At 45.3% G+C, this 26151-nt stretch overlaps 1 protein-coding gene across 3 annotated transcripts in view; it reads left to right on the top strand.

The window, feature by feature from the left end:
• Nucleotides 1-26151, top strand: part of Msra (methionine sulfoxide reductase A) — a 319877-nt gene that overhangs the window by 37342 nt on the left and 256384 nt on the right. The window contains exon 1 of one of the 3 annotated variants that reach the window (XM_087585479.1): nt 13822-13909. The exons of the other annotated variants lie outside the window; for them this stretch is intronic. The gene's annotated coding sequence lies outside the window, so the exon portion shown is untranslated. Of the gene's footprint in view, nt 1-13821; nt 13910-26151 lie in introns of those variants that run through there. 3 annotated transcript variants of the gene reach the window in all.

The raw sequence follows: 26151 nt of genomic DNA, 5'->3' as shown, positions 1-26151 counted from the left end.
ACCTCTTTCTCCAGGGCCTTATTTAGAAATAGAACTGCTGACATTTTGCCCTTGAGTTTCTGGATCCAAATACTACATTAGGTCCACCTTGGGCAGCCATTGTGTCCAGCAGACTCTTTCATGTGCTCCCTTGAAACTGATCCCCCCCAATTTAACTGCTGTTTGCTGACCTGGCTGTGAGGCCCATTCTAGAGGCAGCAGGATGTGAAAAATGACTGTTTCTCATCGGGGACGAGGAACCCAAATGCCTCTGCCATGATGGTCCACTGACATGCCCATTTCTCCTTCATGGACACATCAGCCCCAGCCATCAAATGCTATCTAGTTTGTCAGCTAGTGGCAGGGCAGACCCAGAGCCACGCTCTTTTTTCCCTTTCCATCTTATAAATAACCAAAAGGGGGTCGCTGTTTGCCAATTTTGTTGTAGAAATGACGGGTGAGCCTGTCTGTCTCCACGCGATTCCTACGAGGGGGCATAACCTGTCGTCAGGTCTCCCCATCTTTCACCACAGTCTGACAGTCTTAAACTGCACGCTGGTTGGTGGCCACATCAGCTTTGGGGAGTTTCGCCTCATTTTATTTCATCCCACTTTAGATTTCATTGTTTTTTAGTTCCCTTTCGCTCCGATCCTCCCACCGAAGCTTAAAAGCAGCACAGTGCTTTCTCCTGGCTGCCAGCGCGTAGGCAGCCCTCCCACCTTGGCTGCCAAGCTCTTAGCAGATGAAATAAAAGTCTATTTATAACTGCTCTCTGATGGATTTCCTCCCTACCTGTGGTTGCGCTCCATCAGCAGGTGTGCTGAGCAGATGGAGGACGGTTTTAATTTTTTTTTCACTTCAATTAGATCAGCTCTCCAGGTTCAGACCAGTATGTCCCTTCCTCACTCAGTCTCGTCCTCTTGGCATTGAAATTGTCGAGCATAGCAGAACCTAAATTAAGGCCAGGAGATGAAGTGAATGTAGCGACTGCCTTTAAAGTAAGTACTTTGGCAGAGGCAGAGGAAGCCTTAGCTATCACAGGCAAAGGCAGTGTTAACGCTTTCCTTCCTGGTGCTTGATTTCAAATTGACTTAAATAGTATTTGCAGCATTGGCTTGCTAAGAACATCCATGCTTTCTTTGTGTCTTGAGGCACATGGTTGACATCCAGACATATGCATCTGAAACTACCTTATTGGCCTCTGAAAGAGCAGTTTGGTAATTCTGTTTGTCTGATGAGGAATTTTAGTGAAGAGGTGAAGAGGTGAAGTCATTCACTCCGTCTTTTGGACAGTGGAACTACCAGGGATGTGTTCAGGCATTATACCCTGCAGTCCAAAACCATTGCCAATGTAGTCTTTGCTAGCTTGGGGTTTCGTGCCAGGAGCAAGTAAAAAGTCAGTGCGCTCAAATCAAGTCTCAGCTTTGACATCTACAGAGTTAGCTGTGCTGGCTAGTTTTATGTCAACTTGACACAAGCTAGAGTCATCTGAGAGGAAAGAACCCCAATTGAGAAAACACTCCCATGAGATCTGGCTGTAGGGTATATTCTTAATTAGTGTTTAATGTGGAAGGGCCCAGCCCATTGAAGGTGGTGCATCCCTGGGTTGGTGGTCCTGGGTTCTCTAAGAAAACAGCTTGAGCAAGCCATGGGAAGCAAGTCAGTTAGCAGCACCCCACCATGGCCTCTGCATCAGCTCCTGCCTCTGAGTTCCAGCACTGCTTTTGTCCTGACTTCCTCCAATGATGGATTACTTTGTGGAAGTGAAGGCCAAATAAACTCTTTCCTCCCCAACTAGATTTTGGTCATGGTGTTTCATCACAGCCATAGAAACCTAACTAGGACATTTGAGCTAGGGGAACGTACTCACCCTTAGTGGAGCAACTGTTTCTCCTTCTCAGAAGCCTGTATTTTTCATTCTAGGGCTCTCAGGCAGTAAGCGGAGTCTGACTACATCACACATATACTCACACATTCCAGAGACATATCTGAGCTCCTGGCCAGTGGTATCATTCTATCTTGACTGAGGCTCACGCTCTTGTCCCTTATCTCTCTACGTTAGTTCATTAATATGTTGTTTGAGGATGAGTTTGAAACAAGAAAGACTTAGTCTATTCTAATGAAAATTTTCTTCTGATTGTAAGACACAGGGCCTAGAGAAATGGGTAAAATCACATGCTACACAAGTCTAAGGACCTGAGTTTGAATCTCCAGAACTGACACAAACTCCCAGAGCATAGTTTAGTCTTCTCTAATTCCAGGACTCCTATGGAAATATGAGAGATAGAGACCTGGGGATGCCTGGAAGCTCATGTCAACTGACTTGCATATATAATGGAACAATGAAAAGAATCTTTCAATAACCAGGTGAGGACTGACACCCAAGGCAGTCTCTGACCTCAACATACATGCACACTGTAGTGTGTGTGTGCCCACCTTTACACACACACACACAGGCATGCACATATATACCCAGGATTATAGTAGACAGGTTTTCACCCCTGGTTTATATCATTTTTAATTATCTCTAGATGATTTTTTCAGACTGCAGACTCTGTGGGCCTGGGGCTTTTCTGAAGCCTCTCCTAGCTTACTGGATGTTGAGATTCCCATGGGGAAGGTGTCTGGCACCAAAAGAGAGTCAACCATGTTAGTCTCACTGCTGAAAAAAGGTTTAGCATTTGTTTAGAGGAGCCATTCATACAAGCCTGTTTCTTACCAGCGTGTGTATTGAATACCTCGGGAAGATGCTCTGGAAATGCGCCGTACGCTTTTTCACAGTCTTCTGATGGAGCGTGACTTCCATATTCTTACCAGCAAAGTCACTCCTCTGGTCCTTCCATCCCTTCTGCAGTGTCTGTGTCAAGTGCATTTCTTAACCCTCACAGTGGAGATGCCTCTCACTGGTGTATGGCCTGCACCATCTCCAGCAAGTGGTTTTCTTGAGCTGTGATTCTGTGGTCTTCCCTTCTCTTAACTTTCCTGTTCAACCCCCAACCCATCCCTTTTCTTTTACTTCTAGAGTTGTTCTGCACAAAGACTAATTCCCACATAGGGCTTCATTTCATGTATTTGAAAAGCAACCCTTCTGGGTGCAACCAATTCTGTATGGTATGGTCTAATTCCATGGCCTTCCTTAGGCCCACTGTGATTGGGAATACTGTGGGTCTAGCCATGTCTTCACTCAAGGGATTTCTGTGAGGTCCCATGACATTATAACAATGTTCAAATGCTTCAGCATAGTCTCTGAGATTTTCCATAACCAAGCCACAGCCCTCTGGATGCCCTTGTTTTCCACTGCTTCCCTGTACCCCTATACATCATCTTTGACACAGTCCTTAATTTGCAATGTTTGACCTGATCTCTATAATTTATAGCCACACTTAAAGCAGTTTTTGGAGACTCCAGAACAGTGTTTCTCAACCTATATGTTGTGACCCCTTTTTGGTCAAACAACCCTTTCACAGGGGTTGCCTAAGACCATTGGAAAACACAGATATTCACATTATTATCCATAACAGTAGTAAAATTACAGTTATGAAGTAGCAATGAAAATAATGTTATGGCTGAAGGTCACCACAACATTAGGAACTGTATTAATGGGTCATAGCATTAGAAAGGTTGAGAACCGCTGCCCCAGAGAAAATACCTCTGTTCCCAGGACTTTGCAAACCTCTTGTGAACACTTGGGATCAGGGGTCACATTTTAGCCTTTTGGACATCTATATAGACTACAATTCTGCCTCCTTACAGTGCAGAGTTATATCTGCATAAGATCACTTGGAGAGCTGAAGCTATTAGCTCCATGGAGACCCATTATCTGGGGCATTATTTCTGGCATATTCTAATAGTGATATATAATTTGTCCACAAAATGCAGATCTTTATAATAAAATATGAACAGGCCTTTGTGGAAAGAAAAGAGTTGTGTTGAACAAGGTGACAGGACACAGCAGGGCATGTCATTTGTGCTTTTGTTGGTCACATTCCATAGCATCTGGAGGAAGTGGCAGAGGACTGGTTACACATTTTCTGCTGGTGGTGTGGGTTGAATGACTCAAGTGTGGGGTGCACTTAAATGGAGAAGCAATTAGGGTAAGGCACTGTTGTGTGTATTTGATTTTCTGATCAGCATGTGGGTCCCAAAAATGATTCACACTCAACTCTCATCTTGGAGAGAAAACTGTTCCGAGATGTTGTGCCAGATAAAAAACGTGTCGGGTGCTCAATTCTTAGAAAGTTCCAGATGGTCAGTGAAGGTGAGCCTTTCTGCAGAAGAGGCAATATGGCTGGAGGGATATGTTCCAGAATTATAACTTGGGTAGAATACTAGGAACAGTGAAGTTTGGGGTTGTTTCTACAGTACTCGAAGCTCCCGGGGCAGGCTGAGATCCGAGGAGAAGTGTACTCAGGGTGAATGACTGCAGTTTAGCAAAGACACTACCTACAAAAGTATGGTCAGGGTCAAGAGAAACAAATGGGGGTGGGCAGAGGCTGCAGCAGTTAGTGTCAGTTTTATTACCCTAGGCCAGAAGAGGAGCAGGGCAGTGCCGTTTTAAGAATGGAAGTGGGCCGGGGCTGGAGAGAGCGGTTAAGAGCACTGTCTGCTCTCCCAGAGGTCCTGAGTTCAAATCCCAGCAACCACATGGTGGCTCACAACCATCTGTAATGGGATCGGATGCCCTCTTCTGGTGTGTCCAAAGACAGCTACAATGTACTTCTACAATAAATAAATAAATCTTAAAAAAAAAAAAAAGAATGGAAGTGGGCCACAGACTACAGATCCGGTGTTTCCAAGTCCTCTAGAGCCCCCAACATTGCCAAGGATCAGTTTTGGTTGTACTCAATCAATTCTTCTGAATGTTATTCTCCATTTGATTTTCTAGACCTGCCCTGTGCTTGGATGGGCTGCGTATACTCCAAAGGGCTTTCTGGCTCTCTGACTCTAGTGTGTTGGCCAGTGGGAGACACTGTTAGGAGACTGGACAACTGAGAGATTGGTTGGAAATTGATTCTTGCAGATTCTCTTGTCTGTGTTTGGCCATGATAGAATTAATTCCTCTACTGAAGAGCACAATTACCTGAGCCAACTAAGTATGCTGTGGGGTTCTCATGGTTGAGGTGAGTGCTTGCTCTACTAATTGGGAGAGGCTGATAGCTTGGAAACGTGGACTAATACACACCACACATGCAAGGGGGAAGCTTTTGTTTGCGCTTGTCTTGCTCAGGATTTTAGAACTCAGTGAAAGCTAGTAACTTAAAAATGCCACTGAGAGAGTATGGGTGCCATGAGGCTCTTGGCATGGATGCTGCTGGCAATGGTGGGCGGTTCCTAGCTTTCTCTGTGAGGTAGGAGTGAGATGATGATGTGGGATCCTAAGGCATGTAAAGGTTTGAGAAAGAGGAGGTGGAGAGGGGGCTGGTTGGAGCCCGGAGAGGGACTCCATAGAGCACAGATCTGCACGAGGCTGGCGTCTATCTATACTTATCATTGCATCAGCCCATGGCTGTGCTATCCTCAAGCTGTGTTCTGTAGGTTGGGGTGAGGAAGAGGCAGATGCTCAGAACAGTCCAGGGATCTGGTGGGGGTGGACATGGTTGCAGCATGAGAGAGTGAAGATTTGTTTTGATTTAGTTTAGGGGAAACAATCCACCACAGGAGGGAAGGTATGGTGGCATCATGATGCTGGGAGATTGTAGGTCTGCTTGCCACCATCTCTGTGGATCAGGAAGCAGAGACAGGACTGGAAATAAGGCTGGTTATAAATCTCAAAGCATACCCCTTCCCTAGGCCCACTTTCTAAACGTTCCATGATCTCTTAAAATACCACCACCAGCTGGGGGCCAACTTTTAAAATAGAAGTCTGTGGGGACATTTTACCCCTGTACCATATTCTTAACTACTTTAGGATCTCTGGGTTCCAACTCTAACTTTGGAGTTGTGCCTTTGGCCACTGCAGATATGAGTCTACCAGAAAGGTGGGATTGTGACAATCACAAGAATGGCACCATTTTAAAGAGAATACTCTGTATGTTAGCATAGTAATGCTGAAAGAGTGAATGGTGTTACCCAGCATGCTGCAGGTGTTGTTAACAAGCAAGGTATGCAGGCAAGACTCAAATATATATATGAATGAATGAATGAATGAATGAATAAAGTATCTATCAAGCACACAGGTCTCTCTAGGAGTCAAGACAGCTTCTGAAGCTGGTAAGGAAAGATGACAAAAGGCAGAAGCCAAAGGGAAAGAGACCTGGGCTCAGCAGTACATGCAGCCTGCTCTGTCAGAACAACCCAGTCTGTGGGAGCCACGGGGTAGGGAGCAGGTCCCTGGACATTGATGGCATAAAGGAAGGACAAAGCTAGATGACTAGGGATGGACATGTGGCTCAGTTGGTAGAATGCTTGCCAGGTCTGCACCAATCTCTAGGTTTCATCCACAGCACTCAGTAAACTGGGTGCAGTGGTGCACACTTTGGAAGTCCAGACAGGAGGACTGGAAGTTCAGAGTCATTTCTGCTACATGGAGTTTGAGGCCAGGTTGAAGTACATGAGACCCTGTCCCCAAACAGACAGGCAGGTGAGCAAGGAAGCAAGCAAGCTGTTCCCTGGCCCGTGAAAAAGAAAGGGATTAAACTGTGCTCTGGCTGGAAGGGCAAGCGCATCCAGAGAATGGATTAGGGCCGAGACAGTGGAAGCGTGATGCTGAAGAGAACAGGGGTGTTGGGAATGACCATGTAAGGCAGCATTACATAAGGGCCTGTTGGCTCTGGGGCTGCATTGGTAGAGGGGCACATGTTTGGAGGTAGCTACACTGTGAGTGGTATAAGCAAAGGGGATCCAAAGATGGAGAGGAACTTTGTGGACATTGAGATGGCCCAAGGTGATGGTGGGATTTGGGGTGGACAGGCAGATCAGGAGACAAGTGGAAGACCATCAGATAAAGTGTCAACATTTCCAGGGAGAAAGTGGTACGAGGAAGGCTGAGAAGCTGGGGCGTATGGTGGTGTGGCTGCAAAGGGCTTATGTCTAGGGAGAGGGAAAGATGGCTTTTCCTGAGCTATTCAGAGTCTTTTTTTAGCAAGTCCCTTTGCACTGGGTGTGGTGCTGCCACGTTCTGGCCATTGGCCTGCTCTAGGTATGAATTCTGCAGAAAAGCTAAATGGTTGTGGTGCTGTAATTGGATCTGAGACGCTCTCCCTGCTGCTCTGATTCTAGTTTGATATTAAATAGGCTATCTTCCATGAGACATCAGTCAGTAAATAGAACAGGAGGTATGGCTAAATAGTTAAAATTATTTTCATCATCGTGATTGTGATCTGCCTTGCCATTTCCAACCAGATAGCCACTTATCTTCCTTGAAATTTTGCAAGAAATCTATTATTCAAGAATGCGGGCGTGATTTTGGGGGTGGTTGAGTTAAACATTTTTTTTTATGGATTAGATATGAAATTCAGTAAAAATAATTGAATTAAATTGAGTGACATGAATAATTCATGACATGTAATTTCACATCAGTTCTGGTGTAAGAGTAAAGCGATCAGTTTGTGTGCTGGGAAAATGTATTTTATTATTTAGAAAGGTAGTGAACATTTGCTATTTTGGAGGATAATTCATTTTGTCATTAAATGGAGATATAAATTGTGAGAGGAAAGGAAAGCATACACTTCAACAAGAGGCCCTGATGCAGTTCACCTCTTCCCTCTTCGTGCTGAAGCACTTGCTGCTCTGTGTCAGTCACGAGTGACCCAGTGGACTGGCTTAGCCTTCCGGATTTTCCAGATGAGTCCAGTAATTGTGACAGATTGTTTCAGGGAGCATGGAAGGCTGGAGTTTCCTTTGAGGCGTTTCTTGATTACTAGGAGACTTTCTGGCCTCCCTGTCCTGCATACTACTGTCTTGGGATGCCTGCAGGGACAGAGCATGGATCAGGCCTCTTTTGATTATTGGTGTGGGTGTAGAGATGGCTTCCACTGTGAGATCAGTGTCCTTTCTACAGATTGTTAGCAAACCTGACCATGGTGGGAGATGTCCGTCCTCTCATCATGGAAACCTTGAAACAGTGATATCATTCATTCCTCCAAGGGCTCAGGGCACAAGATCAGGTCTGGGGAGACTCTAGCAGGGCCCAGCACAGTGGGGGGAAAGTTTAGATGGCATGGAGGAATGAATGAGTTCTGGACTGTTTGTTTAAGTAATTCCATTTTGAACCATGAATGGTTTAGAAGTCATTTGTTTAGTGGTCATTTTAATGGTCTGTTTTGTTCCTCAAGCGTAGTTGTGGCCAGACTATAGTGTCTCAGGTACAGTGAAAAGATGTTAGTGTAGGAATTGGGGCTTTCCAGAGGTCTTGTTAGAGTAGAAAAAGCCTTCCCTGGCTGGAGACCTAACATTACCTACCGACTGGCCCTGTGGTCAGTCACTTAGCTGAGGACCATCTTAGGAAGGCAAGTTCTCCTTAAGTCATGCTAAAGAGATGGGTGGAAGAACTACTCCTTTAATGGAAGACTTTTCCTTCCCCAGACTCCCATCCCAAGGGCAGCCAGTGGATTATGGGGCTGCAACTATGCTGCTTCATAAGTCTGCCTGATTTGAAAATCAGATTGTTCAGAAAAGTGTGATTTTTTTCCCTTCCCTTCTTTCTGTATTTGTTCTAAACATGCTTTCCCTAACATTTTGGGCTTTGCTAACATTTTGGTCTTCCTTATTCTTTCTCTAAAGCCCACTGTCTTAGTTAGGGTTTTATTGCTGTGAACAGATACCTTGACCAAGGCAAGGTAACTCCTATAATGATAACATTTAATTGGGGCTGTCTTACAGGTTCAGAGGTTCAGTCCAGTATCGTCAAGGTGGGAACATGGCAGCACCCAGGCAGGCATGGTACAGGAGGAGCTGAGAGTTCTACATCTTCATATGAAGGCTGCTAGAATACTAACTTCCAGGCAGCTAGGATGAGGGTCTTAAAGCCCATGTCCACAGTGACACACCTACTCCTACAGAGCCACACCTTCTAATAGTGCCATTCCCTGGGCCAAGCCTACACAAACCATCACTCCCCTTATCCACCATGTGTCTGTCCACCATGTGTCTGACCTCTAAGCCAGTTTAATAAATGACATGGCATTTTTTCCTCTCTCCTCCATGTTTCTCCTTGGGGATAGGGGTTTATAGCCTGCCTGACTTAGAGCTTTCCTCTTTTAATCCCTAAGCCTCGGTTGGAATTTATTCTTAAATTTGTTTATTAATGAAACAAAGAAACCCCAGGGGACCCTAATTTTCCCTGTATCATCTGGTAACTATAGAGGGACCCCAAAATGTAGTCACAATTCCTGAAACCTTCTTTTTAACATCAAACACAATCAATGAATTTTTGATACTGGGATTCAGGCACTTTTTTTTAATTGATAAAAAAAGAATTAGGTTACTACAGCTACTTGATTAAAATTCAAAAGTCTGTAGTAGTTAAGTAGGAGGGATCAGTAATTTTAAAATGCCAGACTTTGAATACATACAGGTAAAGAAATCTAGAAATGAACCAGTTTTAAAATGTTTATGGTATATGGATATTTAAGTCCTGAACTTGGGATATTTTTCTTAGAGATTTTTAGAAGGTTGTTTTTTGTATTGGCCAGATGTGGGATTTTTTTTCTTTCTTTTTGTATGGGATTATGTGCCACCTGCTCAGGGCTCTGAAGGGGAGTCCCTCCTGAGCCATAGCATGCCATGGGCCTGCCTGTGGACCATGGTGTACCTGGGGAGAGGAGGACAGAAGACCTGTGCTCCTTCTTGCCAGATGGTTCTCAGAGACCTTTACAGTTTCTTCTTAAAATTCCAGCAGGACTAAACATTGCCATATGTAGATTCAAGGTCAGATGACATCACTGCATAGCCCATATTTGACTGCCAGACTCAAACCACTCATGTTAGCCTGTTCTCCTGAGGTGGAACCTTTGAGGTTTGGTTTAGCAGGTCCCACAGGGAAAGAATTGCCATGCTACACCTGCTCTCCACCTGCAGTAAAGGCCTTTGTTGCTTGACTCTTCCTTCTTGTGCCATTCATACAACAAAAGCTCAGTACATGCTTATTATGCAACGGGCATGCAAGAGTGAGTGGCATTCAAAGCCTGTTGTGTTAATTATACTTTACACTGACTTTCTGCAGGACTCTCAGGAGGATTTCCTGTCTCCATGGTAAATGAGGTCTCTTGTTTACCGTTGTGGCTACTAGGCTAGCTGGCCCTCAAACTTCTGGACTTGCCCTGTCTCTGTCTCAGATTTTGCTGGAGGAGTGCTGGGATTACAGATGTGCAGTACTGCATCTGGCTTTATATGGATTCTAGGGTTCCAAAGTTGAGTCCTTATGCTCACATGGGGTGCACTCCATACACTCCAGGCACTGTCTCTTAACTGACAACCTGGCCTAAGTTTTCTTTGGCTTCTTCCCTCTTCTGCTTTGATTTGTGTTGCTATAATAACCACCATAAGCAAAAGTAGCTTAGTGGAGGAAAGGATTTATTTGGCTTGTACTGCTCTATCACAGCCCATCACTGAGAGAAATCAGAGCAGGAACTCACGCAAGAACCTAGAGGCAGGAACAGATACAGAGACAGTAGAGGAATTCTGCTTACTGGCTCGGTTTTCATGGCCTTTTCAGACTGCTTTCTTCCATAACCTAGGCCCACATGCCTAGGGTTGTCACCACCCACAGTGGCCTGGGCCATCATACAAACATTGACAATAAAGAAAATGTCTCACAAACACAGACACTCCCACAGGCCAATCGATGGAGATGATTGCTCGCCTGAGGTTTCCTCCTGCCAACGACTCTGAGCTAAAACACCATCTATCACAGGTCGCCTTGACATCACAGGTTTTTACGCGCACTCTTTCCTGGGAATGATGTAGTGCCATGTCCTACAGGTAGAGATGTGTGTAGACATAGGTCCTGTAATAAAAAAGATTCAGAAAATGTACTTGATCTTAAAAATGAGAATTAAATACATGTACATCTCCTAGGGTTGTGAGAGAGTTGAACGAAGTGTTGCATGAATAAAATAATGAGGTGAAGAAATGATTTGAAAAATACTTTTACTTGCTTCATCATTGAGCCAGTGCTCACTCCCTGGTCTTGCCCCCACAGTCCACGGATGTGAAGACGCAGCATCCCAGCACGGAAAGGGGTTGCCAAGAGCTCCTCAGCTATTGGCAATGGATAGCTCCGGGTAGAGGGAAAGTAAGGATCAGCCACACAAGCTGCACTAGATGGGCTATAAAAAAGAGGACACAGTGTTGGGTAGGAATAGACTAGGAGCGAGTCTGGAAGAAATTGGGGCAAGGAAGGGAAATGTGATTCAAATACATGATATGATCTCAAAGAATTAATAAAAAATGAGAAAACAAATTTAGAAGTGAGAAAAGAAAAAAAAAGACGCAGGAGCCGGAGGAGGAAAGGAAAACATCAGTGTCAGGAAGCCCAAGATGATGCAGAACTAAGTCCCATTGACTCGGACGGTGTCGATCAGAAAGGCAGAGGCGCTTCTAATGGCAGCGTTAAGTTTACACTTCATCCAAAATGAGAGCCTTAAAGTTCAGTCCTCCGTCCTAGCCATGGGAGGCTCAGAAAGCAAAGGACCAGGGACCCAGCGTTCTATGTAAGTGGTTGAGTCCATATCCAGACCTCCTTATCTATGAGGCTGACTCCGACTTGCATGGAGTTGCATTCAGCCAACACTAGCTCCATTTCCTGCCTTTCCCCTTTCTCCCTCTAACTGTACAATATGCATATCTATAACATGGCAATATGGTAATATGTAGTGGTGATATGGATCTTAGACTGTGAGTTCGTAAGCTCCTACCCATCAATCTCTTGGGAGTATTGACAGCCCTTGAAAATGACAGTGGATGTGGGTGGGAGCAGGGCACACAGGATGTACTTCTTATGATCACAATGATTGAGCTGCATTGCTGGCATTATCAGGGGTGGTAAACATTTGGCAGTGTTTGGACACCCCCACCCATGTGCCCATCAGGCCCAGGTAAGGAATCCTTACCATTCATAGTTCAGGGGAATGCTTTGCCTTAGAGGCTGCTTGAAGTAGAAACTGCCTGAATGCCACCATAACAGACAACTACTGTTTAGGGCACGTTGACAGCCTGAACTCTGGTTGATGGATGACTCAATGGAAGTATCGACAGAATCTTGATCCCTACCACAAGATTCTTGATATGTTAAATGCCACCATATATATGAATAGTATTTTAGATTTGAGGGTGCCACAGGCGCTGTTCTCTTTCTATCAGTTTGGGTAAAATAAGGGCTGTTACTATTTGGATTATTGCTCTCTAGACCTTTCTTCACCAGGAAACTATGAGATAAAAATTGGGTTGGCTTTGCAGACCAGGCATTTCACCAGAAAAATAATGTTTGCATCACTCCACACTCACATGAACTGTACACACAAAGAGACTTTGGAGGGTTCTTCTGATATCACACCAGGAAGTGGGCAGCCCCAATAATAGCATTGGGCTGTGACTCTCATGGTGCCTTTGAAGGCACACAAAGCCAATGACAATTCCAGTGGTAGCTAAGAAGTGTGTGTGTGTGTGTGTGTGTGTGTGTGTGTGTGTGTGTGTGTGTGTGTGTGTGTTGCAGCAGCTGGAAAGGAAACTAGCATCCTTTGCAGAGTCCAGCACATTGTCTCTGTGGCTTTGAAGGCACATAGAAAGCTAACGACACCTCAGAGGAATTGCCTTCTCGGGTGTTAGATGCCACAGATGCCAGAGATGCTAAAACCAGGATATAAAATCTTTCTTATAGGGCCTTTCAGAATCCTGCACATGCTTTTATTAGCAAGCTGAGCGTGGATATGGAAATGTTAATGGTCTGTGGAAGCAAGCTCAGCTTGTTTTCGCCAACTCCAGAACCATAAAAGTTATTGGAAAGGACACAGACTCTGGCTTCTTCCTTTGTCCCTTTGTTTCCTTCTTATTTCCTTCCTGATGGACTATCTGCCATACACCCTGGATTCAGAAGTAAATCAGGAGTCTTCTCTCCTGAAGCTGGCTTGCAGAAAAGGGGTCATTTGTGGGTTCATATGCACCATGCAACACGGAAGGCCAGATGTTTATACACAATGGCACAAAATCTGTGGAAACTTAGCTAGGGAAAAATGACATCCAGCTGATGGGGACAAAGCAGGCCTTGCCAAGGAGAGAGATGAAGTAGTGCTTAATTTTTTTTACTTAGAAAGGATTCGGGGTAGCAATTAGCTTGCAAAGAGAGAGATGATGACCACAAGGCAGGCGCTTGGTACTGGTAGGATAGTGTTTGCAAATCTGTAGGGCAGGAGTAATGTAAAGTAGGGCCTGCTGAGGTTAGAAGTTTCTTGACATATGTATACTTCTGACCTCCCAGAGAAGGGATTATCGGCTATTGATTAGTGGTCTGGAACTCTAGGCCTCACACAGGGATTCTAGTCTGCATCCATATGACCACTACCTCAGAAGATAGCAGAGATCCTGTTGTCCCCCACTGCCTGTGGCATGTGTCAGCTGGCATCTAGTCCAGAGACTCCATTGCTGCATGTGTTTCTGACCTGGAGACACCACATTAGCCTCGCCTGAACAGAAGGGACTTGGCCATGCCTTTTCCAAGGAGCATAAACTTGATTTCTCTCTTAAGCAACCAGCAGCATCTCCTCTTGTACGCTATTTCCTTGTAACAGAAAAAGCAGTTATTCTAATTGAGAGCAATGGATTCTTGGAGAAGATGGGAACAATGTTTATAAGTCTTTTATGAAATTTCTTTTCTTTTCCTTTTCTTTCTCTCTCTTGACAGGGTTTCTCTGTGTAACAGCCCTGGAACTGACTTTGTAGACCAGCCTACCTCAGAGATCGCCTGCCACTGCTTCCCTGAGTGCTGGAATTAAAGGCGTGCACCTCCTCACCTGGCTTTTGCAATTTCTTAGTGAGGGTTTTGGTTTCTTAACTGACTAAAAAGACAAAACCAGGGAAGATTGATACATGTTGTCTCCCCTCAAGGTTTCACAGAGTGAATTTGCCCAATTTGTCAATCAAATGCTCAAGGGTGATTGCCATTTTCCATTCCTGAGGGTGCTAATTCTGTGAACAGGGAGTTGGGTCAGAGGAAGCAGAGTCTCCATTCACAAAACAAGCTTCATATTGGTTATCTTTCTAATAATAATAATAATAATAATAATAATAATAAAGCCTATGGAAGGAAGGAAGGACAGAAGGGAGGGAGGGTTTATTTAGTCTCATGTTTGAGGGTGCAGTCCATCATGGAGAAAGAGTCATGGCAGCAGGAACATGAAGCAGCAGGCCATGTGTTCAGTCAGGAAGCAGAGTAGTGAATGCCTTTCTGCATTGAAAGTGAACTCACTTTCTGCCTTTTTTTTTTTTTTAAGATTTATTTATTTATTTATTTATCAAAGTACACTGTAGCTGTCTTCAGATAGACCAGAAGAGGGCATCAGATCCCATTACAGATGGTTGTGAGCCACCATGTGGTTGCTGGGAATTGAACTCAGGACCTCTGGAAGAGCAGTCGGTGCTCTTAACCGCTGAGCCATCTCTCCAGCCCCACTTTCTGCTTTTAATTCAGTCCAGTACTCCAGCCCATGGAACAGTGTCTTCCATATTTAAGGTGGGTCTTTCCATTTCAACTAGCCCAATGTGGAAAATCCGTCACAGATATGCTCGAAGATTTGTTTCCATAATAGTTTGCCATTGAGATAGAAGAAGAAAAATGGGTATCAAACTCAAGTTGTCAAGACTATCACAAGACTCTCCGATGGCTTCTCTGCCATCATTGGTGCCAGATCCTTGCACAACTGCAGCCCTACCAGGCCATGGTTAGCTGTGCTTGTGGCAGTTTCCTGTAACATCTGGTTACAGTGTGGACCATCTGAGTGTGGGCTGCCATAGCTAAGTATGGTAGCCCAGGAGACTCAGACAGTAGGCATTTATTCTTTGCACCTAGAGTGTTGTGGCATCCAAGGTACAGGCACTGGTGGCTCTGGTGAGAACTGCTTCCTGAGTTGCAGTTGGCCACTTCTCTGCTGAACATCAGAGAGGAAGGAAGCTCCTGGAAAGGCACTGATGCCATCAAAAACCCTCCTCCCCCGGGACACATCACCCTCAAGAAATGTGCCTCTTAAGAATATCACTGCCTTGAATTTTTAGGGAGACAAACACCCAGGAAAGACAGTCTTCTGCCACATACCCAAGAACAAAGAGCTGTCTTCTCCCAGCCATGTCTGAGATATGCAAGTATGTAGTATCAAGTATCTAGTAGCCTGACTTTGTAACATGAATAAACTTTCAGAACATGTAAAAAGCCCAACAGCAATCCTATACGATAGTTAATTGTAAGGAGTATGCCACTAAGCCCAAAGTGTGTGGCTCCCTCAGCATTTCAGTCACAGGGCAATCAGGTCACATCAGTAGCTTTTGGACTTCCAGTCTCATTAGACTCCACATTTAGGCCTTGAGGGGCCATTTACACATAGGCACTTGGGCTGAGAGGTTGAAAGTTTCTATAGCAGGCCTGGCCTTGTAGAAATTGTAATAGGGACCCAGTTTTCACTGAGTTCTATAGGGTACCTGTATAAAAACCTACATTGCCCAGTTGGAAATGGGGTTGGAAAGTTATTGGGTATAGATAAGTCCGTAAAGATGTCTGTGGTTCCTGGACCTGTGTTATTATGTGTACTCTACCCCACCTCACTTTGAACTCTTGGTCTTCTCATGCTGGGCTTATTACCTGTGTGCACTGTCTTGCCTGCCTGATGGGGCCTTAGGACTACGTTCTTACGGACCATTAGTAAGGGCGGTTGGAAGGTGGAGATCCTTGTTGATGGAGCATCAGCACTGTGTGCTGTAGTACATTAGACACTCATGACTACTCTCTAGGACTGATAATTAGAAAGAGGAGGTCCCACAGGGGTGCCCTGGCTCCCAGGCTCTCTAATCAAGAAGACTTTTGGATAAGGTGATCTTGATCATAAATGTCGCAATGGCAGGGTCATGGTGAAATCACAACTGAGCACCTCCCTCTATTGCATGTAAAGTCTACGAGCCTAGGTTCAAAGCTGGGCTCCACTACTCACTATCTTTGTAGCTCATCCCTTCACCTCTGAGCCTGTCCACATCTGAGCTTCAGCAGTTCCTAAATGGAAAAGTCACAGACATCACAGTGCTGGTGCTCAGCTTCAAGCTTGATGGCTTGCTTATGTGAAGGGATGTGTTGGAGCATGAAGCAAAGCCAACTCACAGAGTGATCCTCTGAGGTGGACTTTAACTTGAATGCACATTCTTATCTATTCCCCCACCTCTTTGGATTTGGCTTGGAATAACCTGCATTGGAGCAAATGTCCATATGCCTCTCTGGGCTTCCTTTTGCCCATGTTCTACTACTCCCTCTCTGCTCTGTGGTTGGGAGTGAATGTCATGGAATTCCAGGTATACGTTGATTGCTTTTTATCAAGGAATCAAGAAAAGACTTGGCTCCTCACAGCCTGGGCCTCAGGAACAGTGCCAGCGTACCCTGTCTGTGTGACACACTCCAACACTGTCAGTTTTTACCTTCTACTTGAACATCATAGTGTGTCTACTCAGCTTAACATGATAGTCCATATCATGGGGCAGAGTGGTTGTGATGACCTACAAGACATCTTAGCCCACAGTCACAGCAACAACATAAACAGAACCACAGAGCCTGTGGTAATGGGACTGTTCCCAATGACACTTAGAGGGATAAGAAAGGGTATTAAGACTCCCATATGATCTTCTGACCTCCCTGAGAATTCGACCTGTAGTCTTCACTGCCTGATCTATATACTGGGTTTTAAAAATGTTTAAATATATGTGACATAAAGGGTTAGGGAGTTGATGAAGGGTTTGCCTTGTAAACACAAGAACGAGCTCAATCCTTAGAACTGACCTTTAAATAAGCTGGTTCTGATGGCCCATGCTTGTAATCCTAGTGCTGGGGAGGCAGAGACAAGCATATTCCTGGGACCCACTAGTTGGCCAGCCTAGTCTAATTGGCACATTCCATGCCAGTAGAAACCCTGTCTCAACAAGAATAACTACATGACACTTGAGGGACGACACCTGCCATTGTCTTCTGGATTCTGCATACACAAATGTGTATATGCACATGCACACTTTCACCCATACATGTATCTACCCACACAGGGGCATGCAAACACATACACAAGAAAGAGAAAAAGTTGGCCAGAAATGGAACTTTTCCATTGTGCACCTGGCCTTAAGTCATCCATGCTCCTGTGAGGAACCCTGGGAGACTTCACCAGGTTGTACAAGAAAGCTTTGTTTTGTCTATCATCTCTCTCTATTTGGGGTGAATACCTTTCTTTTACTCTCCCTAGGAAAGTCAGGGGATAAGAGCTTTTGGGCTGTGGAGTTCATTGTCTTGCATGGGCTTTGGAGTGATTGTTCTTGTGGTCCATGGCCACAAGTCAGAGGAGCACTGTGGCTATATACTTTGCATCTGAGCTCTTAGGCCTCACGGTGACTGAACAAAGACCCTGAGTATTTTAGAGACAGGAGTGGGATATTTGGTGGGGGGAACAAAGCCTCCTTTGTGTCCTGATAGAACACTGCATCTACCCCAAATGTCTAGTTGAAATATGTCTGCAAAGAGCCCTCTTGAATTCTTTGTTTAACAATGTCAATGTCATTACATGTTCTGTTCAAATTCTGTTTTACAAACAGTGCTCCAACTGTGGGCTTTCTAAGAAATCAACCCCAGAGAACTCTTGTTGGAGTATTCTGAATCGGAGATAGGCTGAGAGAGTTGGAGCTGTTGCCAAGGGAACCAACAGAGGAACTTAAATGAACAAATCTTGCAATTTCATTTAAATTTTGTGTGACAGTTGACCTCAGCTTTGCTTGGAGGTGGGGAGGAAAACGGAGTCGAAATTCCAGCAGTCAAAGATGAAGGAGATGGGCACCCTTATTTTAGGTTCAGATGCCCAGCTTGTGTGTTAGTGGCTCACTCTTTAATAGGCAGAGTATTTATATCCCCCCTCCTCTCCCTTTCCCCCTCTCTGTCTCTCTGTCTGTTTTCTCTCTGTGTGTTATGTATATATGTGTATACACATGTATGTCACGTGTGTATGCGCGCGCGCGCGCGCGTGTGTGTGTGTGTGTGTGTGTGTGTGTAGGCTACTGGTTGACACTGAGCGTCTTCCTCAAGTGTACTTTATCCTACTTTTGAGACAGTGTCTCTCAATAACGAGCCTTAGGGGTTCTACTGCCTCCTTCTCCCGGGGCTAAGTTTACAGCTGCATCCTGCTGTTGTGTGGGTGCAGGGGATCGAACTCACACTTGTGTGGCAAGCATTTGTACAGCGAAAGTGTGTCTCCAGTCCCTCTCTTTTCCTTTAGAAGAGCCTTGGGGAGGCTCTTTCCATAGTGTGACCAGCTGCTCAATCCCTGTCCTTGATCTTAGGGAAGTTGACATCTCTTGCAGGGACTGGGGTACTGACTTCAGATGACTTCAGAGAAGAGTCATGTGCTAAAGGCTCTTTGTGTTTCAAATTATTGACACACGGATGCTAAGGTGACAAAAGAACTGCCAGTGTCCTTGGGTGACAGTGCCAGTGCTGCTCCACCTCACGTGCTTTGTTTTTGTCTGTTCTGTTTGGGTAAGATTTAATGCCGCAGTATTGAAAACAGTGGAAGTCGTCTTGCCACAGGTAATATCGGTGATCTCAGTTAGCTGTGTGTTGATGCATGTTCCAGATATTCCATCAAGTGTTTAACGTATGTCACCATGCTTGAGTTTCTACTGCAGTCATATGGAAGTGTGACTCTCGATTCCCAGAATGCACCACACACCGCAACTGACATTATGTCGGGAGCCACAGCCCGTGAGTCTCCCATCCCCTGTGCTGGGTAAACCTAGGCTGAACAGTACAAATTCTATTTTTCTTGTGAGTTAGAAGAGCCAGATATTCATAGTTTTATATGGCTCAGCCCAGCACACATCTGCTTGTACTCACATTGGCAGACACCGTTCTGGAAGTTCAGAGGCCTAAAAATATGTGGGATTTTTTTCAGAAAGGCAGCACCAACCATGCAGAAAGCTAAATCTTCAACCGTTTCATCTGATCATCATCAAGCGAGAAGTCCATGGATGGTTAGAACGTGTAGTGGTCATGCCAGGGTTTCATAGAAATAGTCTCTGGTGAGATGGGGAGGCTGGGACCACCGCATGGCAACTTCCAGAACACCATGTCTCACATTCCTCTGATATTTTCAGATTTTGGGACATCAAAGCAAACATGGCATGTGACATCTGTGACATAGAGGAAAACAACACGTGGGCTCCAGGCAGTAGAGAACTGCTGTGTGGAGGAGAATGATGGGCAGGGAATCCAACAGGCCACTCAAGGGAAATGAGGCTTAGAGCTGGCAGGGAGGTTGAGCTGTGCACACACAGCTCAGGGCTTTACCCTGCTATACTGGCAGGAAAGGCTAAATGGAGGGTGGGCCTGGCTGCCATCTTGGTTCACTTGGACTTACTTTCTCTCTCTCTCTCTCTCTCTCTCTCTCTGTCATTCTCTCTTCCTTTCTTCCTCTCTTTCTCTCTTCCTCTCTGTCTCTCTGTCTTTCAGGTGTGCACATGTTAGCTTGGGTCAGGGGCAGGCAACTTCTTGCTTTCTGGGCCCCCACAATGGGATCTTGTTTCCTTCCTTGCCTCAACACAAACTTTTACCCATCTCAACAGGCTTCAGAAAGTTGAGTCTTGGGGAGAAATTGTTCCAGTTTCAAGCCTACTTCTCCCCAAAAAGGGGCTTTGCACTCTACAGATTTGCTGACTCTGAGCTTGGCTGCCACCTCCCCATTGCCTTCTCTCCATACACAAGAATAAGGTTCTGTCAGGTGCAGTGGATAAAGCTTTCCACACAAGTGTGAAGGCCTGACTTAAATCCCCAGAATGCATGTAAAGCCAGGTGTAGTAGTGCTTGTCTGTGATCCCAGAGATTGAGAGTCGAAGCAGGAGGATTTCAGGAATCTTGCAGGCATCTTGCCTGGTTATGCAGGGGTCACCTGCCAGAGTTCCCATTTCCAAAAAGGTGCAAGGTGAGGATTGACATGCAAGCTTGTCCTCTGATCCTCACAAGTTCTCTGTGATACAGCTATACATACAGGCACACTCACACAGGGACAAGCACACACAAGGTTAAAGTTTGTCTTCTCAGACCCTGAGTGAAAATGTCTACATGTCCTCATGGCTCACACACATCATCTCCATAGGGTTGTGCTTGGTAACTTTTGAAAGGGCCAGAAACCAGGGAATTGTAAACTGCTTATTTAAGCATAATTCTTCATATATTATTGAAGCAGGCTGATGGAGTCCAGGGACTTGATCAGGGGCAGTGGGGGCCTCTTAGAATGTGCACTCGGCCTCCTCTAGCTGATCCTGAGGTGTGCCTTGCTCCAGCCACTGCATTTCCCCCCTGGTGCTGTCCACTGTGGCACCTTATCTCATCCTTTCCATAAGGTCAGAAGACTTTTCATCCTATGGATGCATTGACTATAGGTTTCTATGGGATTCTGCAGTAACCTTGATGTTGCCTGGAGACAAGAATTCATCACTGCCTCAAATCCAGGTTGCCCACTGAAGACTGTCCACATTTGTCCTCATTCTGGGCAGTGTGCGTCATCGTTCTTGGTGCTTTCTTCCTTCTGACTCTGGTTTTCAGAAACAGCCTTCCACCTTTATTTCCCAGTTGTATTTTTTCTCTTAATTTCCTGTAGGTCAGCATAGAAAGCAATGAGTTTATGACATTTTCATACAGGTATGTCATTGTACCTCATTCTAATTTTCCTTCCCTCCATGCTCCTTGCTCAACCTAAGTTCCCAGTGCAGTTTTGGAAACTGGCCTCTGGATCTGTGCATTTAAAGGGGTTGTTTATGCGCTTGTTAAATTTAGACCTTTATGGTGTGTGCCACGGTTGGCGACTGTCATCTGAAAGATATTTTGATGTTGAAAAGTTGCCACTTGGCTTCTTTTGTAGAAGAAAGGGATGCCCCACATAGATCATTGAAATAGACATTTTCTGTTATTCTGGCCCTCCTTCATCCTAAAGGGATTATGACTTATCAGGGAATAGTTACGTGGAAAAATTGTTTTATGATTCATGCTTGAACCCATTAGAATAGCTCACCTAAGTTTAGTTGAAACCACCCCCGTGATGTTTGAGAATAAACAGCTCAGAGTGGTTTTCTGGCCTCCTCCACTGTGGGACAGTGTTTCTCAATGGAAGTCTTACTTAGAACCTGTGTTAGTCGACTGCCACTATAACAAAAATATTCAAGACGATCCATGTGCAGAGAGAAAGGTTTGCTCACCTTCATGGGTTAGATGTTTTGCTCTATAAGTGGGAAGGCTCCTGCTTCCAGACCTTTGTTTGGGAGGATGTGGATGGTGATCTCGGGAAGCATGTGGTAGAGCAGACTGATACTGTCATGACCAGGAAGTAGAAAAGTGGATTGGGTTCCCACAGTCCTGAGTAACTAGAGGATGACTCCTTCCAGAGAGTCCACCCCTCCCCAGAGCACCACCATGGGATCCAAGCCTTTAATACATGGCTTTTGCAGGAAATTCAGCACCCAAGCCATGACAAAACTGTCCAAGCAGATGCAAGCCCTGAGTGCTTGTGGAGGAGATGTGAGGAACCCCGAGTGCATGGTGCAGCCAGCTCGCTCTTTCCTTTCCTGAGGCAACTTCCTGCACAGAAGTTGAGAAACTGGTATGTGAATACCAGCAACTGTGCGTGATAAAGGAAGTAAGCCTAAATTCAGAACGTTAGAAGGATGTGTTTATACATTGTTTTATTCAACCCCAAAGGGAAAATGGAGATAGCAAGGACACCATTATCTCTCCTTTGTCCTCAGTTCTTATAAGAGGGAACAGTATCAAAGGGGTTAGGAACCTGGTAGAGGCCACGCAGATGCTGTGCAAGGTGGCAGAGATTACCATGCAGTTCTCAATTTAAGGCTCATTGGTGGGGCGATGAGGTTGCAGATAAAACCCTAGCGGCTCAGAACTAGGCCAGCATTTCCAAATGCTTTGCTTAGTGATGAGAGGGGAATAGAAGGCTGTTCAGAAGGGAGCGTGATGGGGATATTCTCCCAAGCAAGTTGATGGGAGACTGAATGAAGATGGAGCCTCCTTGGGGGACATTCATGGTTTGAGCTGGTGTCAGTGAGGGTGCCAGGGCTACTCTCTAGAGGGGACTTGGTCACATACAATGCTAGGGAGAGCGTGTGGAGGGGGACAGAGCCTTTCAGCAGTGTCAGTGGTGAGCAGCCTGTGGTTTATGAGATATACAGGACCACCAACTTCTGCAGTACAACCTTTGTCACTATTCCTGAATGAGAAATTATACCGCTGCCCTCGTGTCACTACTCAAATATGTTACCCTCTTAATGACATTCTCTGATTCGATATAGAAGGTAATCTGAATTGTAACAATATGGTATGTTTCCCCATGGGGCTAAATTATGGCATTTGCATTTCGAATGCAATAAAAGGCTCTAAAAAGAAGTCATTCCCCCTCCTGAATCATCCCTGGGAAGAGGACTTGCACACTGTTTTGTTTTGTTTTTGTTTTTGTTTTCCATAACATCTGGAGAAAAACACTTACAAAAAAAAAACCCAACCAAACAACAACAAAAACAACAACAACCAAAACCACCACCACCACCACCAAAACCCAAACCAAAACAAAGCCCTACACCTACCTTAGATCTGCATGGGGAGGGGAAGATGCCTGGGAAGAGGTTCAGAGTGAGGTTAACAATGGCAGAGTCCTGAGCAGCTGGCAGCTGCTGAGCTGACATGGCCAGGTGGGTCATTGTGTAGCATTGTTTGTCCAGGGTCCAAAAAATAAGTTTAGTGTGTGTAGCCTATTGGTCCCCTCTGTCCTGTGTGTGTGTGTGTGTGTGTGTGTGTGTGTGTGTGTGTGTGTGTGTGTGTGTGTATTCATGTGGAGGTCAAGGTCAGAAGATAACCTTGGCTGTTGTTCCTAAGTACCTCCATTTCCTTTGCTTGTTTGAGACAGGGTCTCTCATTGACCTAGGGCTTACCAACTAGGCTAGATCACTTACCACGTGAACCCTAGGTGTCCTCCAGTTTCTTTCTTCCCAGCTCTGGGATTACAAGTGTGTATCCTAACACGTCTGGCTTCTTTAATGTGGGTTCTGGGGATTGAGGTCAGTTCCCCATCCTTGAAAGAAAAGTGCTTCACCAAGCATCTCCTCTGTACCTATCTACTCTGTCCTTCCGAGCCTGAGATTTTAAAGATTTTCATGATAGAAAGGATACTTTGAGTTCCCTCTATTTATATAGGTATAATATATAGGATTGAGTATGTGGCTTATGAACTTACTCACTCTTGGCACTGAGAATATCATGATGCTATTTGGGCCACATTTGTCTATATATTTAAGAAGACATTATTATGGAGCTGGAAAGATGGCTCAGTGGTTAAGAGAATCTGCTATTTTTTCAGAGGAACAGAATTTGGTTCTCAACAACAATATAAATGCCTGTTTTCTGTGACTCTAGCAGCAGAGGATCCACTGCCCTCGTCTGGTCTCTGTGAGCGCTGCACTAACAGGAACACACACACACACACACACACACACACACACACACACACACACACACACACACATAAATAATAAAAATTTAAAAAATACATTTAGCAAGTGAAAGAAATTCCCTGAATGTAGATTGTAAAACAATATTCTCCATACTTTTAATTTTAAAACTAGCAGTTTTTGGTGTTGGTACAACACAGGAGTTGATCAGTGTATTTTGGGGCTAAAATACACAAGATGATTGTGTCCCCGAAGAATGTGTATAAGCAAGCGACTCTAAGTTTCACTGCTGTGTGTAGTGCAGGGTGGATTGCTCTTGTCGCCACTGCCTGGCTCTTGTCGCCACTGCCTGGCTCTTGTTGCCACTGCCTGGCTCATTGCTGGGGTGCAAATGTGGCCAGGAGAAACCTCACACTTGTCTGGAAAACTTCAGGCAATACAGGAGCCCTCTTGAATGGGCACTAAAAGAAGAGGGAAGGCGATGTACCTTTCTGCTCATGTTTTACAGAGAGTGGGCAATTGTGACACAGCATGACTGGACAAAGAGGTACGGGCTGGTAATAAATACAGAGGGTTTTCCAAGGAGGCTTCTCTTCCATCCAATGTCTGCAGGAAAAGAGAGGGAAGCTACCTCTTCAATGGAGGTTTAAGGACCTGCCCCGTGTGTGTGTGTGTGTGTGTGTGTGTGTGTGTGTGTGTGTGTGTGTGTGTGTGACATTTTGCTCTTTTAGGCTGGGTCTCTAACTGGAACTGGAGCTCACCAATTGTACCAGACTATGAGCCTCAGGGATCCTTCTGCCTCCGCCTCCCAAGGTGGGGTTATAGATGCACATGTGTTTGTGTGCTTTCTATGTAAGTGCCAGAGGTCAGTACTCAACTCCTCATGCTGGCACAGCAGGTCCTTTCCCCTGACCGAATCATCAGCACACGTCCACCATTTGTTTCTAGTGTTGCACTGCACGTCCTCAGCGATTGGTTCAGGGTGTGAAGTAGGGTCCTCAAATGCTGTGGAGATTTTTGGAGGCTACTTGATGAGACCTGTCTCTAAGGGTCACTTGTAAACTCAGTCATGGTGCTGGTCATAAGAGTTCAAGAGCTTTGCCAGTGTATAGTCCCCTATTCATAGCCTTCTGGGTATTGTCTTGAGCAAATTCTGGGGTTGGAGGAGCTCTTTAAAGGGTTTTAAAAAAAATCCCAAGACAAAGTGTAATTGCCTTGGGAAGAGAGAAGGTACCATCCCAATCCTTTTCTTGTTCCTTCTTTTACCTGTCTCATGGGATCTCTGCCTCACAGGACCACTCTTGACTCTCACTTCCTGCACCCAAGCACGATGCCACTGAAAGGATGCTAGGGAAGGAAGCTCCTTTCCCATCGTTTTGTTTTGTCTTCTCCTTCCAGGGGAGAGGAGCTGAGATGAGCTTGATTGCTCTCTGCATGTGCTAAGCATGTGTGTTTGTCCTCTATTTTATGTGGGACCCACTGAAGGGGGAGCATGGAAGGAAAGGGGGAGGTGAGCTAATGCCAGCCAAAAGCACAGCACGTGCATCTGAATTTCAAGAGCATGCAAGGAAGCCAAACATCAGCCAAGGGCCCTTCCTGGAGTAATCTGCCTGGTATGCCATCCCAGTTTGTTGTATAATTTCAGGCCTGTTGCCATGGTAACCTGCTTTGGTGCTACAGTGATTGTTAATCAGGATTTGTCCATATTCTCTCTTTCATCCCGAGCCTCTGTAGCCTTATGGATTAAATCACAGTTCTCATTGACAGTGGCATAGATCAAACATTATGGCCAGACATAAAATCCTGTCCACTCCCTGTCATTTCCTGTTACCAGACACAGTGAATACAAGCCGAAGCCCAACTTTACAAGGGAACCAGGGCTCCTCAGGCCACCTCTGATGGCTGCTGCACAATCTAGCATGCTCGTGAGAGGACCACTGTAGTCTAAAATTGCCAATCTGACTGCAGATATGACTCTAGGAGAGAAGTTTCTGTGTGCCCTAGACTCTTTTCTTGGGTCCTTTGTAAAAATACAGATGCCAGACATTTGAACCCTAACTCTTGGAACACCCCACTCTCCCTCTTTCTCACGAACTTTTCTGGGTTTCTGTTTGCTGCTTTTCTGTATTCCTAGGGGAGAGAGGTCAGGTGCTAGCTACCCTAAAGCAGAGGCTTCAGCATCATTGGTCCTGGGAGGCCTTTGGTGTGACTGCTCTTACCATATTAGATGAAGTTCTAGACCTGGGAAGTTGGTGTCTCTACAGTACAGCATCTGCATCTAGCAGGGCTACAGCCTTGTCATCTTTGGGAGAAGTTCAGAGGAATGTGGGAGGGCCAAGCTGTGGCCACACAGTATGGTAGGTGATAGACAGGTCTCCAGCTAGGATGCCAAGCCAATTCTTGCTTTGTTAGGTATCAAGTCCTTTCACCGTGTTGGTTAACCCTGTCACCTGTGAGGCTAGCCTGCCTGGGCCCCATGTCTGGTTCTAACCAATTCTTGCTTTGTTA

The sequence above is a fragment of the Rattus norvegicus genome, chromosome 15 (genome assembly GCF_021556685.1).
Source record: "Rattus norvegicus strain SHRSP/BbbUtx chromosome 15, alternate assembly SHRSP_T2T, whole genome shotgun sequence".
Lineage (NCBI taxonomy): Eukaryota > Metazoa > Chordata > Mammalia > Rodentia > Muridae > Rattus > Rattus norvegicus.
This window is presented reverse-complemented; position numbering and strand designations above follow the sequence as displayed.